This window comes from Vipera ursinii (genome assembly GCF_947247035.1).
Source record: "Vipera ursinii genome assembly, chromosome: 1".
Classification (NCBI taxonomy): Eukaryota; Metazoa; Chordata; class Lepidosauria; order Squamata; family Viperidae; genus Vipera; species Vipera ursinii.
In genome coordinates, this window is record NC_139512.1 from 7,719,082 (window position 1) to 7,744,987 (window position 25,906).

Here is a 25,906-nt window from a genome sequence, read left to right on the forward strand (position 1 = left end):
AATTACCACTTTACAAGGCCTTGGGAAGGCCACACCTGGAATACTGCATCCAGTTTTGGTCACCACGATGTAAAAAAGATGTCGAGACTCTAGAAAGGGTACAGAGAAGAGCAACCAAGATGATTAGGGGGCTGGAGGCTAAAACATATAGGGAACGGTTGCTGGAATTGGGTATGTGTAGTTTAATGAAGAGAAGGGTGAGGGGTGACAGGATAGCATTGTTCCAATATCTCAGGGGATGCCCCAAAGAAGAGGGAGTCAAGCTATTCTCCAAAGCGCCTGAAAGCAGGACAAGAAGCAACGGATGGAAACTAGTCAAGGAGAGAAGCAACCTGGAACTAAGGAGAAACTTCCTGACAGTGAGAACAATTAACCAGTGGAACAACCTGCCTCCAGAAGTGGTGAATGCTCCAACACTGGATGTTTTTAAGAAGAGACTGGACAGCCATTTGCCTGAAATGGTATAGGGTTTCCTGCCTGAGCAGGGGGTTGGACTAGATGATCTCAAAGGTCCCTTCCAACTTCTTCTTCTTCTTCTTCTTCTTCTTCTTCTTCTTCTTATTATTATTATTATTATTATTATTATTATTATTATTATTATTATTATTATTATAGAAGAGAAGAGATCAAATGGATGGATGGATGGAGAAGAGAAGAGGCTATCTATCAAATGGATGGATGGATAGAGAGGAGAAGAGAACAAATGGATGGATGGATAAAGAGAAGAGATCAAATGGATGGATTGATAAAGAGAAGAGATCAAATGGATGGATTGATAACGAGAAGAGATCAAATGGATGGATGGATAAAGAGAAGAGATCAAATGGATGGATGGATGGATAGAGAAGAAGAGAAGAGAAGCTATCAAATGGAGGGAGGGATGAAGAGAAGAGAAGACGAGAAGCTATCTAATGGATGAAGAAGAGAGAGGAAAAGAGAATGTATCAAATGGATGGAAAGAGAAGAGAGAAGAGGAGAGAAGCAATTTAATGGATGGATAGAGAGAAGAGAAGAGAAGAGAAGAGGATTAAATTCCTGCTGTCTCAGGAATTCTGGGAGTTGAAGTCCACAGTCATAAAGGAACCATCATTCCCCACCTCTGCCCTGTAGTCTTTTATCTCTACAAGGAGAGCTGAGGATCCATGACAGTGGTGAGCATGAACGTTCCTGCCAGGGGGAATCTCTTTCCTTCATGCTCCAGTTTTTTTTTGGAAATCTATTTTTGCAACAATTCTGGAGTTTCAGCCTTGCAAACACGAATTCCCTTGCAAATACTACATCCCAGCCCTAATTCCGGAGCCAAGCATAATAGCAAACAGTCAACCTGGTGATTGAACTTGTTTGAGCAACTTCACACACTATGCATTGAACCATAACAAATGGGTGAGTTCTCTCATACACAAGTAAAGCAAAACGTAACAAAACTTGGGAGGAATACTAATTAACTTTTCTGTATTGCGTAGGATTTTGACTCAATTGAATGTGCTGTATAAATACATCCAAAAGCAGTAGCATAGCCCTAAAACAGACTTCAGAACGAAGGAACTCACCAAAATCCCTGTCAGAGAAACAGAAAAAAAGTTCACTTAAGTATATGTGCCCCATTAAGATCTTTGGTTCTTATAAAAATATTTCAAATTCACTATTACAGCTAGTCCTCAACTTGCCACCACAACGGAGACCGAAACTTCGATTGCTAAGTGATGTGGTCATTAAGTGAGTCAGCATGTGACCATGCCGGATTTTACAAATTTTTTATGATTGTTAAGCAAATCTGGCTTGCCCCATTGATTTTGCTTATTGGAAGCTGGCTGGCAAGATCAAAAATGCTGATCACATGACACCCGGGATAGTGCAAGTGTCATAAATACAGGTAATCCTCGACTTATGACCGCAATTGAGCCCAAAATTTCTGTTGTTAAGCAAGACAGCTGTTAAGTGAATTTTGGCCCATTTTACAACCATTCTTGCCACAGTTGTTAAGTCAATGGCCACAGTTGTGGAGTTAGTCACGTGATTGTTAAGTGAATCTGGCTTCCCCCTTGACTTGTCAGAAGGTCGTAAAAGGGGATCACATGACTCTGCAACCATCATAAATATGAGTCAGTTGCCAAGTGTCTGAATTTTGATCATGTGACCCTGGGGATGCTGCAACGGTTGTAGGTTAGAAAAACTGTATAAATGGTGGTAAGTGTGAAAACCAGTATAAATCATTTTTTTCCCAGTGCTGTTGTAACTTGGAATGGTCACAAAATGAACTGTCCATGTCCATTGGCACCTGATCAAAATTCAGACACTTGGCCGCTAACTCACATTTACAATGGTTGCAGTATCCTGGCGTCACGTGATCCCCTTTTACGATCCTCTGACAAGCAAAGTCAACGGGGAAGGCAGATTCACTTACCTGTGTTACTAATTTAACAACTACAGTAATTCATTTAACAATTGTGGCAAGAAAGGTCATAAAATGGGACAAAATTCACTTAACCAACAGAAATGTTAGGTTCAGTTGTGGTCGTAAGTCGAGGACTACCTGTATTTTGTTATTCTCTTATTTCATGGGCAGCCTCCCCAACATCTCTCCAGGTTTCCCCGAATAATCTCTGTATTGGGAAGGGAGGCTGGACCCCCATTTTCCAGCCTCTGCCCCAGATGAAAAGCATTGGAGGTCTAGGAAGCAAATAATTTCTGGAAGTGCCATTTTATCTTGCAAGCAATTTTTCAAGCACATCTGGATAACACATTTTGGCTTATCGATGCTGTGTTAAAAAGGCGCTATGAGAAAGATCAAAGCTATCTGAATCGTCTGTTGCAATTAAGGCAGTGTCATCCCATTTTGGTTGATTAATCATACAGACTTGGGTTGATTAATTGGCTGAGCGATCCAGTCTTCGCCAACTTGGCCACACTAGCTGGGAATGTTAGTGGTTCCAACACATCTGGAAAGCAGAGAACCAGATTAAAAACTGAGCGTGTTCTACAAAACCCCACTGCAACCATTCATTTAAACTGGTAGTCCTTGACTTACTACAGTTCGTTTAGTGACCATTCAAAGTTACACCAGCACTGGAAAAAGTGACTTATGACCGTTTTTCACACTTATGACCATTGCAGCATCCCCCCCATGTTCACATGATCAAAATTCCGATGCTTGGTAACTGATTCATATTTATGACAGTCGCAGTGTCCCGGGGTTATGTGATTCCCTTTTGCGACCTTCTGACAATAGAATAGAATAGAATAGAATAGAATAGAATAGAATAGAATAGAATAGAATAGAATAGAATAGAATAGAATAGAATAGAATAGAATAATGAAATAGAATAGAATAGAATAGAATAAGGAATAGAATAGAATAGAATAGAATAGAATAGAATAGAATAGAATAGAATAGAATAGAATAATGAAATAGAATAGAATAGAATAGAATAGAATAGAATAATGAAATAGAATAGAATAGAATAGAATAAGGAATAGAATAGAATAGAATAGAATAGAATAGAATAGAATAGAATAGAATAGAATAAGGAATAGAATAGAATAGAATAGAATAGAATAGAATAGAATAATGAAATAGAATAGAATAGAATAGAATAGAATAGAATAGAATAGAATAGAATAGAATAGAATAGAATAGAATAGAATAGAATATTGGAAAATAGAAATAGAATAGAATAGAATAGAATAGAATAATGAAATAGAATAGAATAGAATAGAATAAGGAATAGAATAGAATAGAATAGAATAGAATAAGGAATAGAATAGAATAGAATAGAATAGAATAAGGAATAGAATAGAATAGAATAGAATAGAATAGAATAGAATAGAATAGAATAGAATAGAATAGAATAGAATAATGAAATAGAATAGAATAGAATAGAATAGAATAGAATAGAATAGAATATTGGAAAATAGAAATAGAATAGAATAGAATAGAATAGAATAGAATAGAATAATGAAATAGAATAGAATAGAATAGAATAGAATAAGGAATAGAATAGAATAGAATAGAATAGAATAGAATAGAATAGAATAGAATAAGGAATAGAATAGAATAGAATAGAATAGAATAAGGAATAGAATAGAATAGAATAGAATAGAATAGAATAGAATAGGGAATAGAATAGAATAGAATAGAATAGAATAAGGAATAGAATAGAATAGAATAGAATAGAATAGAATAGAATAGAATAGAATAGAATAGAATAGAATAGAATAGAATAAGGAATAGAATAGAATAGAATAGAATAGAATAGAATAGAATAGAATAGAATAGAATAGAATAGAGCTGGAAGGGACCTTGGAGGTCTTCTAGTCCAGCCCACTGCTCAAGCAGGAGAACCTACACCGTCTCAGACAGGTAAATGTCCAGTCTCTTCTTAAAAACCTCCAGTATTGAAGCACTCACAATGTCTGAAGGCAGGCAGTTCCACTGGTTGATTGTCCTCACTGTCAGGAAGTTTCTCCTTAATTCCAGGTTGCTTCTCTCCTTGACCAGCTTCCAACCATGGTTTCTCGTCCTTCCATCTGCTGCTTCGGTGAACAACCTGGCCCCCTCTGCCTTGTCAATGGGGAAGCTAGATTCACGTAACAACTGCGTTACTACCAACTGCAGTGATTCACGTAACAACTGTGACAAGAAAGGTCGTAAAATGGGACAAAATTCACTTAACAAATATCTCACTTAACAACAGAAATTTGGGGCTCCATGGTGGCCGTAAATCGAGGACGACCTTTACCCTTTTTATTTACTGTGATTTCAAAAGAGTTGTTAGCTGCTTGGAGAGTATCTTTTTAGAATGAACAGCTATTCAGGTTGTCCCTGACTTAACAATCATAATTGAGCACAACATTTCCGTTGCTAAGCAAGGCGGTTCTATAGTGAGTTGTGCCCCATTTTATGACCTTTTTGCTACAGTTGTTGAGCAAATCACTGCAGTTGTTAAATGGATTGTGCCGTCATTAGGCAAATCTGGCTTCCCCCATTGACTTGCTTATTGGAAGCCAGCTGGGAAGGTTACAATTGATGATCATATGACCCTGGGACACTGCAACCATTATAAGCACATGCCAGTTGCCAAGCATCCACATTTTGACCACATGACCATGGAGATTTCTGCAGTGGTCATGAATGTGAAAACTAGTCTAAGTCACTTTTTCAGTGCCTTTGTAACCGCAAATGGTCACTAAATGAATGGTTGTAAGTTGAGGACTACCTGTCAAACGGAGTTATTATTTAATCCAGCAATTAATTAGCCTTCTTGTGATTAAGTGACAATTTATTTAATGGCAGGACAATTTTAATACTAATCTTAGTTTAGGAGGGCACACATGATATAAACCTATTGTCTTTTTATCTTCACAACAAGTCGTTGAGGTAGAATAGGCTGAGAAGTATGAACTCCTATGAGCTTTAGAGCAGTTTAGCAGTTTAACTAATTTTTTGGTCCATAATCTAGCTGCTAGGCGATATTGCCTCTAAATCAAGGCATGTCCAACCTTAACAGCTTTAAGACCTGTGGACTTCAACTCCCAGGATTCCCCATCCAGCATGGCTGCCAAGGAAATTCTGGTAGTTGAAGTCCACAGGTCTTAAAAGTTGCCAAGATTGGATATCCCTGCCCTAAATAAATCTATGGGATCAGTCTTTTGACTGAATGAAAAAGCACTAGTGTTATTATATTTTTGGCATAGAAAAATGCACCACTGCATTTTTTTTCTATTTTTTTTAAGGGTGGTGGATGGGATTGATTTGATTGTTGGGCCTCCTGTTCGCCTTTAGTTAATTTGAGGGGGGTTTTTTCTCTCTTTGCCTGTTTTAGTTTTCTCTTGGATTTGCTCTGGGTTTTATAGTTTCTGAGCCACCTTGAATGGTTTATAACAGAAAAATGGAATGTAAATAAAAGGAGGGTGCCAAAAAAACTTGGGGGCTTGACAGCAGACAAATCTAAATAAATAGTTGCATGTGAACGAAACCAAACCAGTTGTTCCAACTAAAAATGTCTCTGCTCATAGATATATATTTTTTTTTACAAGGGCGCCTATCCAAAAAACAAGATGCTGGCTACAATTGCACAATTTAAAGGTGGGGCTTCTGTTGTATGGTTGTGGTTGCCAACTTAACTTTCTCATACACACATGCAGAGGCCTTTGTTAGTGTAGTTATGAGATATCACCTTTGCAAAACATTAGACTTTGTCTCTCGCACACAAACGTTATTGCTACAACATGGTTAACCCAGGAGGATGGGAGAAGAAGGGGATAGTGTGGTATAAGGACACCAAAAAGCGATTACTAGATCCACTACTCCTCTGGAATAAAAATGTAACCCTCAGTAGATCCAGCCGCATGTCACATTAAATTAAATTCATCCGGTCTGTTGTGTAACAGACAGTGGTGTGATTCAAATATGTGAACAACCTGTTCTTTGTATGGATGCCACTTCTGGAAGTCCATTCTGGGCCTGGGCAACAAAAAATTAGCTACCGGTTCTGCCGAAGCGGTGCGAACTGGTTGAATCCCATCACTGGTCACAGAACGCCTAAGTCAAACTAATTGGCTCCTTCAGCATATCTTTTGTCCTCCAAGTAAAAGAGTTGAAGAGAAAGAGGGGTTGAAAAAGCAGGTTTCTCTAGCCTAGAATTCGCTGCCAAGGCAGATCAGCAAGGAACACGGTGTTGATTGGCTGCAGCAGTCAAATCACAACTATTCCTGCCTCCTTAACCAATAGGAAAGAGGCTATCCATACTCTCCCAGAGTAAAAGGTGATAGGATGCGATAGGTAGTCCTCACCTAGCAAACTGTAACCTACAAATGGGTCATTAAGCAAAGCAGTCATTAAGTGAAACTACAATTGCTTATGATCTGACTTCAGCTTTGCTTTGCCTTTCAGACCCGTGAAGATCGTAAATGCAAAATTATGTTTTCATCACTGTTGTAATTCCAAATGGTCACTAAATGAACAGTTGCTAAATGAGGACTACCTGAACAGTAGTTACTGTCTGGAAAAAGTGGATGAGGATGCTATATTCTCCATTTTTTTTAACCAGATTAGTATGCATCTGCATACATCTATTGCTCCAGAGAATTTGGGAAAGTTCATTGAACTTGTAAACCAGTCTTTCTCAACCATATCAAATTTTAATATTTCATATCAAATATCAGGCTCCAACTCCCCAAATCTTCCAAAACCAAACCCTAACCCTTCCGTTATGTATTCAAGGTGGACAGTGATTAATATTTATATGTTACTTATATGTAAGGTGTAGGTCTATTCATATGTTGTATATAAAAAGTAAAAGGTAAAGTTTCCCCTGCACATGCGTGCTAGTCGTTTCCGACTAGAGGCCAGTGCTCATCTCTGTTTCAAAGCTGAAGAGCCAGCGCTTGTCCGAGGACGTCTCCGTGGTCATGTGGCCGGTATGACTAGACGCCAAAGGCGCACGGAACGCTGTTACCTTCCCACTGTAGTGGTCCCTATTTTTCTACTTGCATTTTTACATGCTTTCGAACTGCTAGGTTGGCAGAAGCTGGGATGAATAACAGGCGCTTACTCTGTTACGCGGCACTTGGGATTCAACCCGCCAAACTGCCGACCCTCTGATCGACAAGCTCAGCGTCCTAACCCACTGAGCCACCGCGTTCCTATGTTGTATATAGGAGGTTTAAATGTGTGTTATGCATGTGTACGCTTTGAGAGCAAGCAACTAAATTTCATTTTTAATGTGTGCCATTGTGCCCATAGTAAAATAAAATGACAATAAATCTATCTAAAGTTAACAAAACATAGATTTGCTAAAGTGGCTTCTTTTCTTTTGATACGGTGTCATTGCAACCAAGCCATAATAGTTTGAAAACTGGGAATATGGCCACTTGTTTAACAATATGCAACATGGTTCCTATGTTCTGATTCCTACCAATTGTGATATTATGGAACAGTCCTCGACTTAGGACAATTGAGCCCAAACTTTTTGTTGCTAAGTGACACATTTGTTAAGTGAGTTTTGCCCCATTTTACGACCTTTCTTGCCACAGTTGTTAAGCGAATCACTGCAGCTGTTAAGTTAGTAACATGATTCTTAAATGACTTCCCCGTTGACTCTGCTTGTCAGAAGGTCGCCAAAAGTGATCACATGACCCTAGGTCACTGTAACCATCATAAATACATGCTAGTTTTCAAACACCTGAATTTTGATCACATGACCATGAGTATGTTGAAGGTTACTGCTAAGTTTGTAAGCCACCCTGAGTCTTCGGAGAAGGGCGGGATATAAATGGAATTAAAATAAAAATAAATAAATAAATAATTCACTTTTTTCAGTGCTGTTGTACTTCAATGACCGTACATGTCTATGTACTTCTGTTCCTCTGCTAGTTTCTCATTTTTTGTCAAAATGCTTCTAGCAACAAAGATGATTAGGAGACTGGAGGCTAAAACATATAAGGAATGGTTGCTGGAATTCGGTATGTCTAGTTTAATGAAGAGAAGGACTAGGGGGTGACATTGATAGCAGTGTTCCAGTATCTCAGGGGCTGCCCCAAAGAAGAGGGAGTCAAGCTATTCTCCAAAGCACCTTAAAGCAGGACAAGAAGCAACAGATGGAAACTAGTCAAGGAGAGAAGCAACCTAGAACTAAGGAGAAACTTCCTGACAGTGAGAACAATTAACCAGTGGAACAACCTGCCTCCAGAAGCTGTGAATGCTCCAACACTGGAAGTTTTTAAGAAGAGACTGGACGGCCATTTGTCTGAAATGGTATAGGGTTTCCTGCCTGAGCAGGGGGTTGGACTAGATGACCTCCAAGCTGCTGCTGCTGCTGTTGTTGTTGTTGTTGTTGTTGTTGTTGTTATTATTATTATTATTATTATTATTATTATTATTATTATTATTATTATTATTATTATTATTAGGCTCTGGAAATGGCTTCCAGTTCACTATCGGTGATGTCACAACTGTATCACTCCGGGTGCCAGACGGGTCAGCTTCCGGATCATCACAAGCTTCCCCTTCATTTTTCATTTGGCTCAGGACAAGTATGATAACTGGACATTCTTTGCAAGCTTCATCTGTCTTTGGGGGTGGCCCGAGGACCTTTGAAAATTGTGGCTTAATCACCCAGGAATGCTTGGTACTCGGCACCTGATCATCCACATCTGTTCAATGTGCCAAAATCTCCACACAGCAAGGCAGAAGCCAGCAGGGTGTCTCTGCATTCCCACTTGGGCCCCCAGCAGGCCCGCAGTCGGCTTAAGCACGAACCTGTGGGGGGGCTTCCAGGGCCTCCCACAGTCTGCGCCACCCTGGTGCCATCCCATGCTCTTCCAGCCTCAACTGGCGGGGACATCAAGCAAATGTAAACCCTTCCCCCACGGAGCCCATGGCTTGAATCTGATTTTACGGCTGATGCATCATTTTTCAGTGTAATAAGGGAATTTGCAGCAGGAAGACGAGGGATGATGCGCTAATGATTAAGGCAAGAGGCTCAGAGTGGAGGGCAGATTTCCTTCCTGGAGGTTGAGCTTTGCATTTGTAACTCTGATGCTACTCTGAGGATCTTTAGCTGTTGGTTTAAAGAACATTTTCCCCTCCTATAAATATACCGGGGGTGTGGGTGCAGGTAAAAGAAACAAGGATTATTTGAAAGACCATTCGCAACAACGTTATATTATGGAGTGGAAAAAGTGGATTGATTATATCCAGAACAAATATGGGACTAAAAAGTTTCATTTAGCATTTGTATAAGTTTTTTAGGTGATATTAGTACTGCTTGTAGTCATTTTATATGAGCTAGAGTGCGATAGACTTAATAGTTTATTGTTGTTAACATATGGTTGTTTATGTTTTTTTTTACCTTTATACCTTGTATTTAGCTCTGGGAAGTCGGGGAGGGGGGAGGGGGGAAGGGGTGGGGGAGGGTTAGGGAGGGTTAGGAGGGGTTGGGTGGAGGGAGGTGGGGAGGGATTGTTAAAGATAAAATGTATTGTAAAACTTTTCAATAAAAAAAGAAACAAGGATTGAAAAGTAAAGGTGGTATGTGAAAGAGAGAAAAAGGGATAGGCACATAAGGGTAGTCCTCAACTTCCAACACTTCGTTTAGTGACCGAAGTTACAACAAGCTCTGTAAAAAGTGACTGATGACCATTTTTCACACAGCAGCACCACGGTCACATGATCAAAATTCAAACACTTGGCAACTGACTCGTCTGGATGACAGCTGCAGTGTCCCAGAGGCATCTGATCCCCTTTTACCTGTCCAACTTTTATTGGTTTATAAAAATATAAAATACAAAAAGAAATTCAAAAAAGCAATAGAAAACTAGGGGGAGGGAAAAGAAAGATCCCGTTTTGTGGCCTTCTGACGAGCAAAGTCGATGGGGAAGCCAGATTCACTTAACAACCCTGTTACTAACGTATCCACTGCAGTCATTCGCTTAACAACTATGGCAAGAAAGGTTGTAAAATGGGACAAAATTCCCTTATCAACCTAAATTTTGGGCTCAATTGTGGTCATAAGTCAAGGACTACCTGTATACTGTTGGGTCTGCCTGTTAGAAGGAATATTCCATCGGCACTTCCTTAAGGCAAAACTGAACAATCAAAGCCCTTAAAATTGTGGGTGACCCCTAAAAATTTGGGGGTGCCCCCCTAGATTTCCTGCAAAACTTCCTTCCAAATTGCTTTTGTAAAAGATGATGGAACACAAAGAGTTAAATACATTGTGCCGAGACTGCAATCGTATGTAAATGGTTTACTTTTCTTTGTTAGGTGCATGGTTGGATGAACAGATGTATTAATGGTTTTATATCCTGATTTTCACACAATGGTTATTTGGGATAGAGACTGAAAGAGAAATTGCAAAAGGAAATGGAAGTGTAGAATCTTGCAAGGCTGCAAGTATTTCTCCCCTCTTTTCCTTTTGCTCTCTGGAAAACGAGGGAGGGTCCCTTCTCAGATGCCTCCCTCCTTCTGTGGGCTGAGAGACTTTTCCCATGCCAATTGTCCTCTTCTTCCTCTATCCCAAGGTCCCACAGACACAGACACACAAGCAGATGGCATCACACCTCAGATTAGCAGATCTGAGCTGCAAAGCGTCAGTCAGCCACTAGATGGCAGCAAAGAAATGCATAGAACTTTATTTCTTTATTGACCTCTGAGGGTCATCTGGTTTTTTGCAGGCGAGATTTGAGGAAGCCTAATCAGACCAGCTGGTTTAAGGGAACACATGTTTGCAAAGTGCAAGGGATCTTAGGGGAAATTTTAGGGACTGGGGGAATGTATTGCTACCCATTGGGGGCCCAGACCCCTCAGTGTCCGTGGAATGAGAATGTATTGTAGGAGAACTGAACCTCAAATCTCATATTAAGAGGAAGTGAGAGGTGACAAGGAATAGTTAAGATCTTCAAAAGGAAGCAACTGGACTTTCTTGTTTTTCTTTGAAGACATTTCACTTCTCATCCAAGAAGCTTCTTCGGCTCTGACTAGATGATGGGGAATGGAAGGATTTATCTTCCTTGCAGATTATTTGCAGCTGGCCGTTTGCATTCTTTTAGACCACGGGTGTCAAACTCACTGCGTCACGTGATGTATCGCGACGTATTGTGACTTTTTTCGCATTGCTGGAGTTGGGGTGGGTGTGGCCTCTGCATGATGCAAACGGACCGTGGGCCGGCAGTTTGACACCCCTGTTTTAGAAAGTCGTGCAGGCCATTTGGAGGTTTTCTGTGTCCTCAAGGTCACTTGATTAAGTGCAAGAAGGCTCTGCACACATTTGCATTACTCAGGTGACCCTGAGGACACAGAAAACCTCCAAATGGCCTGAATGACTCTCTAAAACAGGGGTCTTTAAACTTGGCCCTTTTATGACTGTTGATAAACCATTCGCATCGTGTTAAAAAAAAGTCAAATTAAAATACAAGAAAACCTATATAAGGTAAAGGTAAAGGTTCCCCCGCACATGCATGCTAGTCGTTTCCAACTCTAGGGGCCGGTGCTCATCTCTGTTTCAAAGCCGAAGAGCCAGCACTTGTCCAAGGACGTCTCCGTGGTCATGTGGCCGGCATGACTGGACGCCAAAGGCGCACGGAACGCTGTTACCTTCCCACTGCAGTGGTCCCTATTTTTCTACTTGCATTTTTACGTGCTTTCGAACTGCTAGGTTGGCAGAAGTTGGGACGAGTAACAGGCGCTCACTCTGTTACGCGGCACTCGACCCACCAAACTGCCGACCTTCTGTTCGACAAGCTCAGCATCCTAACCCACTGAGCCACCGCGTCCCTTAAAGAAAACCTACGCCCTGGATCAAATATGACAATACTAGAAAATCCATCTTGTGTGGCTTTCAGGAAGCCCTTCATTGTCTCGGTTTAGATCTGCCTTGCTCTGTCTGGTCAAAACCGAACAGAATTAGGTGTGATCCTGGAAGAGGTGGCTCTGCCCTGTATCAGAAAAATTCCCCTTGTTGTGATTGTGGTGCTGATATGCAAACAATTAAACATGTTGTGCAAAATTGCCCATGATGCGTGTTCTCTGGTTCCCTAGAAGATCTGCATGAAGCAACACCAGAGGCGATCGCCTGGATAGCTAAATTGGACATCCGATTATGAGGCCACTGCAACACCCCTATAGACGTTTTGTATATAATTATGCGGATTGTGTATATATGTTTACTTATGAGCAGTGTGGTGGCCTAGTGGCGAAGACTCGCCTCCCATCCTGAAGTTTGAGAGTTCAGGCCTAGGTAGTGGCAGATCTTTCTCTATCAGGGTGCAAAGAAAAAAATATCTGCTGCGAACTCCGCATAGGAGTCAGGGAGGGCATTCAGCCAGTAAATGCCCAGCTCCATCTAATTGCCTTGACTACCCCAAATTAAGGGATTACAGCAGGGGTCTTCAAACATGGCCCTTTTATGACTTGTGGACTTCAACTCCCAGAATTCCTCAGCTAGCGTGCCTGGGAGTTGAAGTCCACAAGTCATAAAAGGGCCATGTTTGAAGACCCCTGCTCTAAAAGAATGCAAAAAGCCAGCTCGCTGTCTCTCTGCAAGGAATATAAACCGTTCCATTCCCCACCATCCAGTCAGAGCTGAAGAAGCTTCTTGGATGAGAAGCGAAATGTCTTCAAAGAAAAACAAGAAAGTCCAGTTGCCTCCTGAAAAAGCACCTTTGGGATAAGCGTGACCTGGGTGACCTATAATCTCGTTCGGTGATTGTTCAAACTTACCCTGGAGCTGTGAAAGTAGATTGATGACTAGACCTTGAGCTTGTGGCTGTCGCAGTGTCCCTGCAGTCATAGGATCACAATTCAGGCACTTGACAAGAGTTGTGCACTTATAGGTCTCAGCATCCCACAGTTACACGATTAGCATTTGTGATCTTGACAGCTGGCTTCTGACAGGCAAAGTCAATGGGGAAGCTAGCAGGAAATTACAAATTGTGCTTCAGTGATGTTGTGGTTGTACGGTAGTGACTGGGGGCAATTTGCCTAAGGACCACATCTGAACTGATGTCCTCGTTTGGGCGCAGTCATGCAGTATTTCACTTTATAGCTGCATCGCTTCGTGACAGAGTTGCCGGTCATAATAACTGTCTTCCAGTACTTGAGGGGGGCTGTCACAAAGAAAAGGGGTTTGAGTTATTCTCCAAGGCCCCAGAGAGCAGGACAAGAAGCAATGGGTGGAAGCTTGTTAAAGAGAGAACCAACCTTGAAGTAAAGATAAATTTTCTGACAGTGAGAGCAATTAATCAAAGGGATAGCTTGTCTTCAGGAGTTGTGGGTGCTCCATCCCTGGAAGTTTTCAAAAACAGAACAACAACCATTTGACCCTGCCTTGAGCAGGGGGTTGGACTAGAAGACCTCTGGGGTCTCTTCCAGCGCTACGATTCTATGTTTTAACAAATTGCTGTAACTGGGTAAGTGGCTTGTTGAGTTAACTGTGAACAGGACGAATGACTGCCTGCTGGAATGACATAAACGACTTCCATTCATCCTCTCCTCCTTTGATGGATTCTGGGCATCGGAGCCGGTCTTTAGCACAGCTGTACCGAGGCAATAATTTGCTCCTTTTGGAAACCAGAGTGAGAAACCCTTACAGGATGTGCTATAAATATTGCTAATAATTCCAGTAATAAACACATCAAAGGCTTTGCCACTTATCTCCGCCTCTATCCAGCAAGCTCTACTTTTTCATCTACTAAGCCTTCGTTCCTGCTCTTCAGCCCCCTTCCCATCACTCAAGGAAATTGTACTTTTCAGGAGTTAAAAAACAGAAGAGGCCCCCAAAGAGCTGAGATTCAACCCGAGGGACTCCCCTGAGCAGAAACTTGACTTTTTCCAAGGTTTTCCACCACGCCACTGCCATTCTCAGAAATGTAAGATTTATCGCTCTGGTTTTGTAGCACCGCAGACCCACCTGCTCTGCCTCCCCCTTTCCCCCTGCGTCCTCTCCCTTAACCCCCACTTTCCTTTTCGTCTCCCCCACACCTCTTGCCTGCCCCCTTGGTAGATTCCACTCTTTCTGCACCCATCCTCATTAAGGGAATTTATGGCCCAGCCTGAACACTCACCCCCAACACGTGCCAAGGTTCAGCAAATTGGAGCTGGTGCAAGAGAAGGACAAAATGTGTGTGTGTGTGTGTGTGTGTGTGTGTGTGTGTGTGTGTGTGTGAGGGTTGGAGCAACAGGGAGAATATGTCTGTATTTACACACAGGAGAAAGTGAGGCGGAGGGGTTAATGCATTCCTGCAACCAATTTGTCTCGAGGTTAAAGAATTGAATGCTGAACCTGATGAACTCATGCGGTTGGGTGCTTTTCCAGTCTGCAATGTTTTGATAAACCATTTGCATCATGTTAAAAAAAAAGTCAAATTTAAAATACAAGAAAACCTATGCCCTTGATTAAATATGACACTACTAGAAAGTCCATGTTGTGTAGCCTTCAGGAAACCCTTCGTTGTCTCGGTTTAGATCTGCCTTGCTCTGTCTGGTCAAAGCCGAACAGAATTAGGTGTGATTCTGGAAGAGGTGGCTCTGCCCTGTATCAGAAAAATTCCCCTTGTTGTGATTGTGGTGCTGATATGCAAACAATTAAACATATGATGCAAAATTGCCCATGATATGTGTTCTCTGGTTCCCTAGAAGATCTGCACGAAGCAACACCGGAGGCGATCACCTGGATAGCTAAATTGGACATCTGATTATGAGGCCACTGCGATACCTCCATAGATGTTTTCTATGTAATTATGCAGATTGTGTATATATATATTTACTTATGAGCAGTCTGGTGGCCTAGTGGTGAAGACTCTTGCCTCCCACTCTGAAGTTTGAGAGCTCAGTCCTAGGTAATGGCAGATCTTTCTCTGTCAGGGTGCAAAAATATCTGCTGCGAACTCCGCATAGGAGTCAGGGAGGGCATTCAGCCAGTAAATGCCCAGCTCCATCTAGTTGCCTTGACTCTACCCCAAATTAAGGGATTACAGCAGGGGTCTTCAATCGCGTGCCTGGCTAAGGAATTATGGGAGTTGAAGTCCACAAGTCATAAAAGGGCCAAGTTTGAAGATCCCTGGATTACACAGTCGTATGAAGGAAGGTTTTGTGTGTATGTTTACTTCTCTTCTGTCAAGTTCTCATCATATGCTAAATAATAATTGTCTCAGTAAATGAAACCTTGTTAGCTTTGTTCCCAGCTACTCAGCCATAGTGATTTCAAAACAGTTTGCATTTTCCTTGGGCAAGGGTAGGCAACCTTGGCTCTTTTATGACTCATGGACTTCAACTCCCAGAATTCCTGAGCCAGCATGGCTCAGCTCGGAAACCTCTCCCTTTCCCCTCAGCATGGGTGGCTCAGGAATTCTGGGAGTTGAAGTCCACAAGTCATAAAAGAGGCAAGGTTGCCTATCCCTGTCCTTGGGGAAGATCCCTGTCTAATCTGGGCTCGTTTACAAAACCTATTAACAGATCGCAGACCGAGGAATGGGCACATGGTCCCCTCCAACTTTCTTTACACCTCTTTTCACCTATTGCATGGATTCCTGGTATTCTCAGATGCAAACGGTGGTGCATTTGAGTCTAAAATAAGCTTAGGGTGTTCATACAAAAAAAAACATGTTCCCAACATCAGGGATTTTTGTGGGACGTAGTGGGGGATAAAAAGGCAAGATGGAGATGGAGGCCATGGAATCGATGCTACATGCCCTTTTATGAGTGCCATGCGACAACTGTAAAATGGGCAGATATCTACAGCTAGTCCTCAACTTACAACAGATCATTTAGTGACCATTTCATTATGAAAAAAATGACATCACCATTTTTCACATTTACAGCAGCATCTCTGGGTCCCTTGGTCAAAACTCAGATGCTTGACAGCCGATTCATACTTGTGATGGTTGCAGCGTTGTGGGATCATGTGACCCCCTGTTGCAACTTTCTCACAAGCAAAGTCAATGGGGAAGCCAGATTCACTCAACCCACATGTTACTAACTTAAGAACTGCAATGATTCACTTAACACCCGTGGCAAGAAAGGTCGTTAAATGGGGCAAAATCCATTTAACAACTGTCTCACTTAGCAACAAAAATTTTGGGCTCGATTGTGGTCATAAATTAAGGACAATCTATATTCTGTAATCTCAAGTACTAAGAGGCATTTGTTGTAGTGGTTAAGGAGCTGGCTTAGAAACCAGGAGACAGTGAGTTCTAGTCCCACTTTAGACATGAAAGTCGATTGGGTGACTTTGGGCCAATCACCAGGAGATGGTGAGTTCTAGTCCCACTTTAGACATGAAAGCCAGCTGGGTGACTTTGGGCCAATTGCCAGGAGATGGTGAGTTCCAGTCTTGCCTTACGCATGAAAGCCAGCTGGGTGAGCTAGGGCTGATCCTTATTATTTGCTTTTGTATTTTCCTATTTTATGTTACAAGTGAATAAAATTATAAAAAAGCCAACAACCAAGAAATTCAAAACACATACCTTTTAAACCTACTAAGTGGTGACAGGTAGTTCTCGAGTTACGACCATTTGTTTAGTGACCTGTGAATTTACAATGGCACTGAAAAAGTGACTTTTCACTCCTTCTTGCACTTATGATCATTGTGGCATCCTCATGGTCACATAATCAAAATTTGTGCACTGGCGTGTAAATCACGGTTTCAGTGTCCCCATGTCATGTGATCACCACTTCCAAAGCTTCCCAGATGCTTTCCAACAAACAAAGGAAGGGGGGGGGCAGGAAGCTGGATTTGCTTAATGATTTCATTATTCACTTAACAACTGCAGTGATTTGCTTAACAATTGTGGCAAAAAAGGCCGTAAAATTGGGTGCGACTCACTTAACAACTGCCTTGCTTAACCATGAAAGTTCTGGTCCTAATTGTGGTTGTAAGTCAAGGACAACCTGTATCTTAAACTAAAATGTACTATAACTTCAGAAACTGGGAATTTCCAAGCCCTAAGCATCTTTTCAAAACTTTACATGCTTAAGAGTTCATTGTGACTATGCAGGTGGTCCTCGACTTACAACCATTCATTTAGTGACCATTCAAAGTTACAATGGCATTGGAAAAAAGGGTTACAGTCTCACACTTACAACTATCACAGCATCCCCAAGGTCATATAATCAAAATGTAGGTGTTTGGCAACTGGCATATATTTATGACGGTTGCAGTATCCTTGGGTCATGTGATCACCATTTGAGACCATCCCAACCAGCTTCTGACAAGCAAAGCCAATGGGGGAAGCCAGATTCGCTTAATGACCACGTGGTTCACTTAACAAGTGCAGTGATTTGCTTAGCAACCATGGCAGGAAGAGTAAAAATAAGGCATGACTCACTTAACTGCCATCTTACTTAGCGATAGTAATTCTGATCTCAGTTGCTGTCGTAAGTCAAGGACTAATAAGGAGAAAAAACATTCACAAAACTTAGGCACACATTTGTATCTTGTGGCTTTTTTTAAAAAAAAAACTATTTTTTTTCTCTCCCAGCAAAAATAAGAAAGATCGAATTTAGCATCGAAATACGAGAAACTGAGAAAATGTAAAATGAAGATTTATTCAACATTAATGACTTTTGTTAGTCACTGCTGAACAGATGTCAGGTTTTATTTATTTTATTCCTTCCCTTTGATCAATCAGCAGAGTTCCCCTAACGTGCTTCAACAGGTCAGTTTAAAAAGAGAGCAGCTGTGTTGTTAAATATGCTCAGTTCAGTTTTGTACTGACATAGTTTTAGGACTGGGCAGTGGTTTGGACAATCATAAAACCGGGACAACTCGCTTCGGGACAATTTAACCATTCTATTTACTGATTTAAAATAAATAACAATTATTTTAATTTCTGCCATTCACATTTCATGCTGTCCCTCCTTCTGCTGACAGTTTTCTATGTTTCTATGTATCTAGTTACAGTCGTAAGTCAAAGTCTACCTCAGGGGTGTCAAAATTTCATTGAGGGCCGCATCAGCATTGCGGTTGCCCTCAAGGGGCTGGGTGGGTGTGGCCAGGGTGGGCGTGGCCTAATGGGTGGGCGTGGCTAGAGTGCGTTTGGCCTACTGGGTGGGTGTGGCCAGCTCTACATCATTCGCATCAAGGGTGCCTATGGGGGCCTGGGCAGGAATGGGACAGATCTGAGGGTCTCTGGCAGGAGGAGGGTCTCTGGGCCAGGGCCAAGGCAGTGGGGGCCGTTCCCTCACTGTTTCCAGGATGGCTTCGCGGGGTGCATGAAACCACTTTGCGGGCCGGATCCGGCCCCCGGGCCTTGTGTTTGACATGTCTGGTCTACCTGGAACAGTTTTGCATTATACACAGCATATACACATACGCTAAGCCATAATGTGGTTTCATAGGTCATTTATTTTCCAAAAACCAAATATTTTTAATGATCCTATTTCAATCAAACACACATAAAATAATGTGAGATAAAAATAAACAGTTTACATAAAAATGAAAGGAAAAAAACTTGATGTAAGAAAACGCATAAAAAGAACACAAAAAACTGCCGTTATAACTATATCGGCTGATTTTGTAAGTCTTAAAAAAAATAAAACTAAGTTTTCAATGCTTACCAATCCTGTTCAAATATTTTTTCCCAAAGGAATAGATGTGACATTTTCTGATTAACCAGGCATATAATTTTCTCAAAAACTGCCAATTTCACATCTCTGAAATCCTATCCTTTGCAACTGAAATTATAGTATTTCCCACCTCCTAGTCTTTTTACTATACAAAACAAGTTCTCTTTGTTCTGAGCATGTTACATTCTAAAAAGTCAGCATATAATTCACTAGATCTCTTTAAAAACCAGTTTTCTCAATCATTCTGTCAACATATTACAGGTAGCCCTTGACCACAACGGAGCCCAATTCTTTTGTTGCTGAGCGGAATATTTGTTAAGTGAATTTTGCCTCATTTTATGATTTTTCTTGCCACTGTTGTTAAGTGAATCACGGCAGTTGTTAAATTAGTAACATGCAAGTCACAAAAAGGGATCACCTGACCCTGGAACATTGCAACTGCCATAAATATGAGTCCGTTGCAAAGCATCTGAATTTTTATCACGTGACCTAGGGGATGCTGCAGTGGTCGTTATTGTGAAAAACAGTCATAAGTCACTTTTTTCAGTGCTGTTGTAACTTTGAACGGTCACTTAATGAACTGTTGTAAGTCAAGGATTACCTGTATATAACATTACTTTAAAAAGGTTATAAGGAAGAACATGACTATCATCATTAGTTAAAATGCTTTTAAATGCAATGTGGTCTTAAGTCAAGAGATGGGGTCACAATTAAACAAAGCGACAAGAATAAATTCACATAAGGTGTAAACCAGGAGCAGTTGTGCACATGTGCCAACAGCTGAATATTGCACACTTATTAATGGTGAACAATTTGAGAGTCACCCCCTTGAAGAGCTAGTGTTGGGCTAACAGATCTTCCAATACTGTTTTTTTAAAGGACTCAGGTTACACAGAGGCATCCATAGGGGAAGAGGTTAAAAAAGGCAACATACCAGCCATACCCTGTCATTGAAATCCTTCCCTTTTTTCACAGGGCATGGATCACGTAACTCCTGCCACCATTTTGAATTTTCTGAACCCCTCATGCCACTATGACAATAGCGCAGGTAGTCCTTGACTTAGAATCACAATTGGGACCAGCTCAGTGGTGGGATTCAGCCGGTTTGCACTGGTTCAGCAGAACTGGTACCGGTAGCTAAATTTTGCTGCGTTCAGAGAACTGGCTGAATGCACACTGCTTCTGGAAGTCCAGTAGTATGGATGCTACTTCCAGAAGTCCGTTCTAGGCCTTGGAGGCCTGAAGCATCCAATAAGAGAACCAGTTGTTCAGATATTTGAATCCCACCACTGGACCAGCTGAATCATTATCTGCTTTTATGAGCTTTTGGGGCCAAGGATGTTAAGGAAATCACCACCATTCTTAAGTCAATCACAAAATCGTTTAGTTAATCTGGCTTCCCCCATTGAGTTTGCTTGTTGGAAGCTCCTTGGGAAGATGGGAAAGGGCGATCACAGGATGCTGGGATGCTGCGACTATTGTAAATATGTTCCAGTTGCAAAGTGCCTAAATTTTGATCACGTGACTACAGGGATGCTGCAATGGTCATCAGTGTAAAAAATGGTCGTAAGTGGCTTTTTTCAGTGCCATTGTAACTTCGAATGGTCACTAAACAAATAATTGTAAATCGAGGATTAACCTGCATGGTAATTTATGCCTGATCGTTTGTGCCTGCTTGGGTGTGGATTTGTTCTATGAAACTTAGATCTTTCATCCTGCATTGAAGTTCATGAAGTGCCAAGCATCCCCCAAAGTCATCTTAATTTCTACAGTGAAAAGAAAAACTGTCAAGGAATGAGAGAGAACCCCCTCAAAACCTACCCAGATATTTGCTTTGCCCAAGCATGCCCTTTCTTTTCTGGGCCCGTCTCCAAGCCCCACCCGTCTCCTAATGGCGATAAGCTTAGCACAACATGTTGCAACAATTGGGGAAAACCACTTAGGTCTTGAGACAGTAAAAGAGCAGGTGAAGTCAACAAACCTGCTCAAAGCTCTTGAAATGCCTTAAAAGGGATCAGGTGGTTTGCAATACCTTGAGATTAGCAAACAAAGCCACTAACAGGCCTGGCATATCCTTTTCGGAAAAATCATTCTGCCAAGACTGCCTAGAAATTTATTTATTATTTAAATTTTATTGGTTTTTAACAATAACAGTCTCCAGTGCCTGGTGTACAACATGTTGTCTTGGTTTCTATATTTGAGGGGGGGGGGGGAAACGGCAATAATAATTAACAGCCAGTAATAGTTAAGTTGGATAATTTCCTAATTAGTATATTAATTAATATATTTCTTTGATTTTCCCTTCTCCCATTTGTACTCTCCTTCTTCAACCTTAAACAAATATAATTCTTAATGTTTTCAATATATAAATGATTAAATATAGACATTTTTCATATTTATACAGTAAGTGACAACATCTATGTATAACATTTTTTTATCAGCTTATATTATTCTTATAAAAGGGACGTGGTGGCTCAGTGGGTTAGGACGCTAAGCTTGTCGATCAGAAGGTCGGCAGTTTGGCGGGTCGAATCCCGAGTGCCGCGTAACAGAGTGAGCGCCTGTTACTCGTCCCAGCTTCTGTCAACCTAGCAGTTCGAAAGCAGGTAAGAATGCAAGTAGAAAAATAGGGACCACTCCGGTGGGAAGGTAACAGCGTTCCGTGCACCTTTGGCGTCCAGTCATGCTGGCCACATGACCACGGAGATGTCCTCGGACAAGCGCTGGCTCTTCGGCTTTGAAACGGAGATGAGCACCGGCCCCTAGAGTCGGAAACGACTAGCACGCATGTGCGGGGGAACCTTTACCTTTACTTTTATTATTCTTATAACCATCATCTCATTAGTTCACCATGCATCCTATTTTCGTGATTTTTGTTGAAGCTTAATTTCCCCTTTTATTCAATCCATTCTTATCAGTCACGATTTTTCATAATTATTTTACAGGTAGCCCTTGACTTGAGACTGGTTGCTTAGTGATTCCTCAAAGTTACAACAGACCACCCAACAGCTGCTGCTGACCCAGTTCTATTGGCTGTCCCCCCCCCCCATCTCAAGATTGAATTTTGGACCCTTGGCAACCAGCCGCATTTACAGCCATTTGCAGTGTCCTGCAGCCACATAACCGCAGTTTAATATTTACTTTTATTTATTTGTCTCCTGCTTTTATTATTTTTTTTACAAAAAAAACCAAAGTGGCAAACATATCCAACACATCTTCCTCCTTCTATTTTCCCCACATCAGCAACCGTGTGAGATGGGTTGGGCTGAGAGAGATGGACTGGCCCAAAGTCACCCAGCTGGCCATCATGGCAAAAACGGGACTTCAACTCACAGCCTCCCAATATTTAGCCTGGTGCTTTAACCACTAGATCTAAGTTACTCCATGGATTTACAATATTTTTTGATGGCATTGACTTTCAAACCAAAAATGTCCATAGAAAACAATAGAATAATAATAATAATAATAATAATAATAATAATAATAATAATAATAATAATACAGTTGATTGATATCGCTGTACCAGGAGATGCCAGAGTTGAAGAAAAACAACTGGAAAAAATTACGAAATACCGCGACCTGGCCATCGAACCTGCGCGATTATGGATGAAACGTGTAACAGTGATACCCACTGTCATCGGGGCACTGGGAACTATGTCCAAAAACTGCAAAATACATCAAGAAATTGCAGCTTCCTGCAAGAACTCCAGCAAAGCTACAAAAAACTGCGCTACTCGGAACATCTTACATTTTAAGGATATACCTGGTTCATACCTAGGATGCTGGCAGCAGCCTGTGTCAACCATTAGTGCCAGTCAATTTGAATGTTCAGTTGACTGAGTTTCATGTTTTATGAATAAAAAGTTTAATATAATAACAATAATAATAATGATAATGATGATAATGATGATGATGATAATGATGTTGGAAAGGACCTTGGAGGTCATCTAGTCCAACCCCATGCTCAAGAAGCAAACCTGATATCATTTCAGACAAATGGCTGTCCAGTCTCTTCTTAAAAACTTCCAGTGTTGGAGCATTCACAGCTTCTGGAGGCAGTTTGTTCCACTGATTAATTATTCCCACTGTCAGGAAATTTCTCCTTAGTTCTAGAATCTAGATTGCTTCTCTCTTTGGTTAGTTTTTATTCATTGCTTCTTGTCCTGCCTCCAGGCACTTTGAAGAACAGCTTATTTTATTTTATTTATTTATTTTATTATATTTATATACCGCCCTTCTCCCAAAGGACTCAGGGCGGTGAACAGGGCACATATAAAAAATACAAAATACAAAAATTAAAAAAGAATTAAATAGTAGTCCAGCTAAAACAATCAATAACAATATAAAAATCCCCATTAAAACCCCAACATATCCCCATCAGGCCAGGCCGGCTTGTACAAATAGATGGGTCTTCAGACTGCGTCGGAAGGAGCGAAGGTCAGGTGCCGTCCGGAGCTCGACCGGCAGCTGGTTCCATAAAGCCGGAGCGCCCACAGAGAAGGCCCTTCCCCTGGGGGCCACCAGCTGACATTCTCTGACCGGAGGCACCCTGAGGAGGCCCTCTCTGTGGGAACGCACAGGGTGGAGGGAAGTTGACGCCGGCAGCAGCTTGAGTCCCTCTTCTTTGTGCTATCCTGTCACCCATCATCCTTCTCTTCATTAAACTAGACATACCCAATTCCAGCAACCCTTGTGAAAGGTTGTGAATGCAACAGTCATTAAGTGAATTAAGTAGTTTTTAAACAAACTTAACCCCCACTGTGTTTGCTTAATGAACGGCATATTCATTTAATGACTCTGCAAAAAAGGTAGGAGAATTGGGTCCTGCTTTACGACTGTCATGACTTGTGACTGTAAACGCTAGGTTCAGTTACACCCATAAGTCAAGAGACTCTCTGTACATCACAAAGGCCATATTGTTTACAACAATTCAGTGTTCTATTTCTCACACACGTAGTCCGTTGCTAAGCAAGACAGTTAAGTGTGTTTGGCCTCATTTTACGACTTTTCTTGCTACAGTTGTGAAGTGAATCATTGCAGTTGTTAAGCTAGTAACATAGTTATTAAGTGAAACTGGTTTTCCTATTGACTTTGCATGTTAGAAGGTCACAAAAGCTGATTACGTGACCCTGGGACATTGCAACCGTCATTAATGTGAGTCAGTTGCCGAGCACCTGAATTTTGATCATGTGACCTTGGGGATGTGAAAAATAGCTATATTTTTTTCCAGCTTCAAATGATCACTAAAAGAATGGCTGTCAATCAAGGACTACTTATATTGGGCAGCCTAAATGTCCCCCAAAATAGCTGGCATTGGATATGGGAGGCAAACTGCTTCTAAGCACAATTGTTCTCACTTTAAAAGGAGTTTTATTAAAGAAGTCCAAAATATAATCTCAGTCTGGCAGCTGCCAAATTACCTGAAGGGAGAAAGATTTCAGGTATTTACAGTCTATTTCAGTGATTTAATTTTTAGGCTACTTCTGAATTTAACTATGATATCAATCAATCCACACTCAGTGATATGCCTGTGCTTTTCCTCCCAGTCTGTTTTGCTTCAACTGCGTTGCTTCCAACCATGCATAACCAAGACTAATTTTAGCTAGACCAGGACACATAAACCACTTAATCTTGCCTGGATCATGTTCCAGAGCTGTAGACATAAATAGACATCTTCCAATATTGAAAAGGCCAGCAGTGATGGTTTGGAGCAGTGTTTTTTTAAAAAAAAATAAATACCGGCAACTTTAAGATGGGTGAATTGTAATACCCATCTTAAAGATGGGTGGACTTCAACTCCCAGAATTCCCCTGTCAGCCAAGGTTGAGAAACACTGCCTCAGAGACACATTTCTTAAAAGTGTGGCCCTTAGACTCCTGGGGATCCAGCAAGATCTGCTCAGGGCTCCATGAAATTAATTTATGAGCCTATCTTACAAAAAAATACAATATTAAAATCCCAACTAACAGCCATGAAAAGCAGTAGAGGTAGTGAATGCATCCATTTTAATTTTTGATATGGTAAATATCAGTTAAACCCATACAAACAGAAGCTTTTTGGGGTCCTCCATAATTTTTAAATGGGAAAGAATCCTGAGAGAAAAAGTTTTAACGAACTTGGCTTTAGAGGGCAGGTGTGGAATCAATAATTGGAAATGGCAGGGAAGCGAAGTTTAGCTAAATAATCTTAGGATTAGGATTAGGATTTATTAAATTTATATGCCGCCCTTCTCCCTAAGGACTCAGGGCGGCTCACAACAATAAAAATTAAGAGACATAAAATACAAAAATTAAAAAAGAATTAAACAATGAATATAAGAAATACGGGACAATTTACACAATAAAAACCAAATTAAAAACCATGGTCAGTCCAGGCCCGCTTGTTGGAACAACCATGTCTTCAGGTCACGGCCAAAGGATCGAAGGTTAGGGGCCATCTGCAGCTCCAGAGGCAGTTCATTCCAGAGGGTCGGTGCAACCACAGAGAAGGCTCCCCCCTGGGGGTCGCCAGCCGGCATTGCCTGGCCGAGGGAACCCTGAGGAGGCTGACTCTGTGGGAGCGAACTGGGTGATGGGAGGTTGACATTGGCAGCAGGTGGTCTCTCAAGTACCCCGGGCCTAAGCCATGTAGGGCTTTAAAGGTAATTACCAGCACCTTGAATTGCACCCGGAGGGCAACCGGAAGCCAATGCAGCTTGCGCAGGAGAGGTGTAACATGGGAGTATTGAGATACTCCCAGAAGCACCCGCGCGGCCGCAATTTGCACCAGCTGAAGCCTCCGGGTGCACTTCAAGGGCAGCCCTATGTAGAGAGCATTGCAGTAATCCAGGCGAGAAGTGACAAG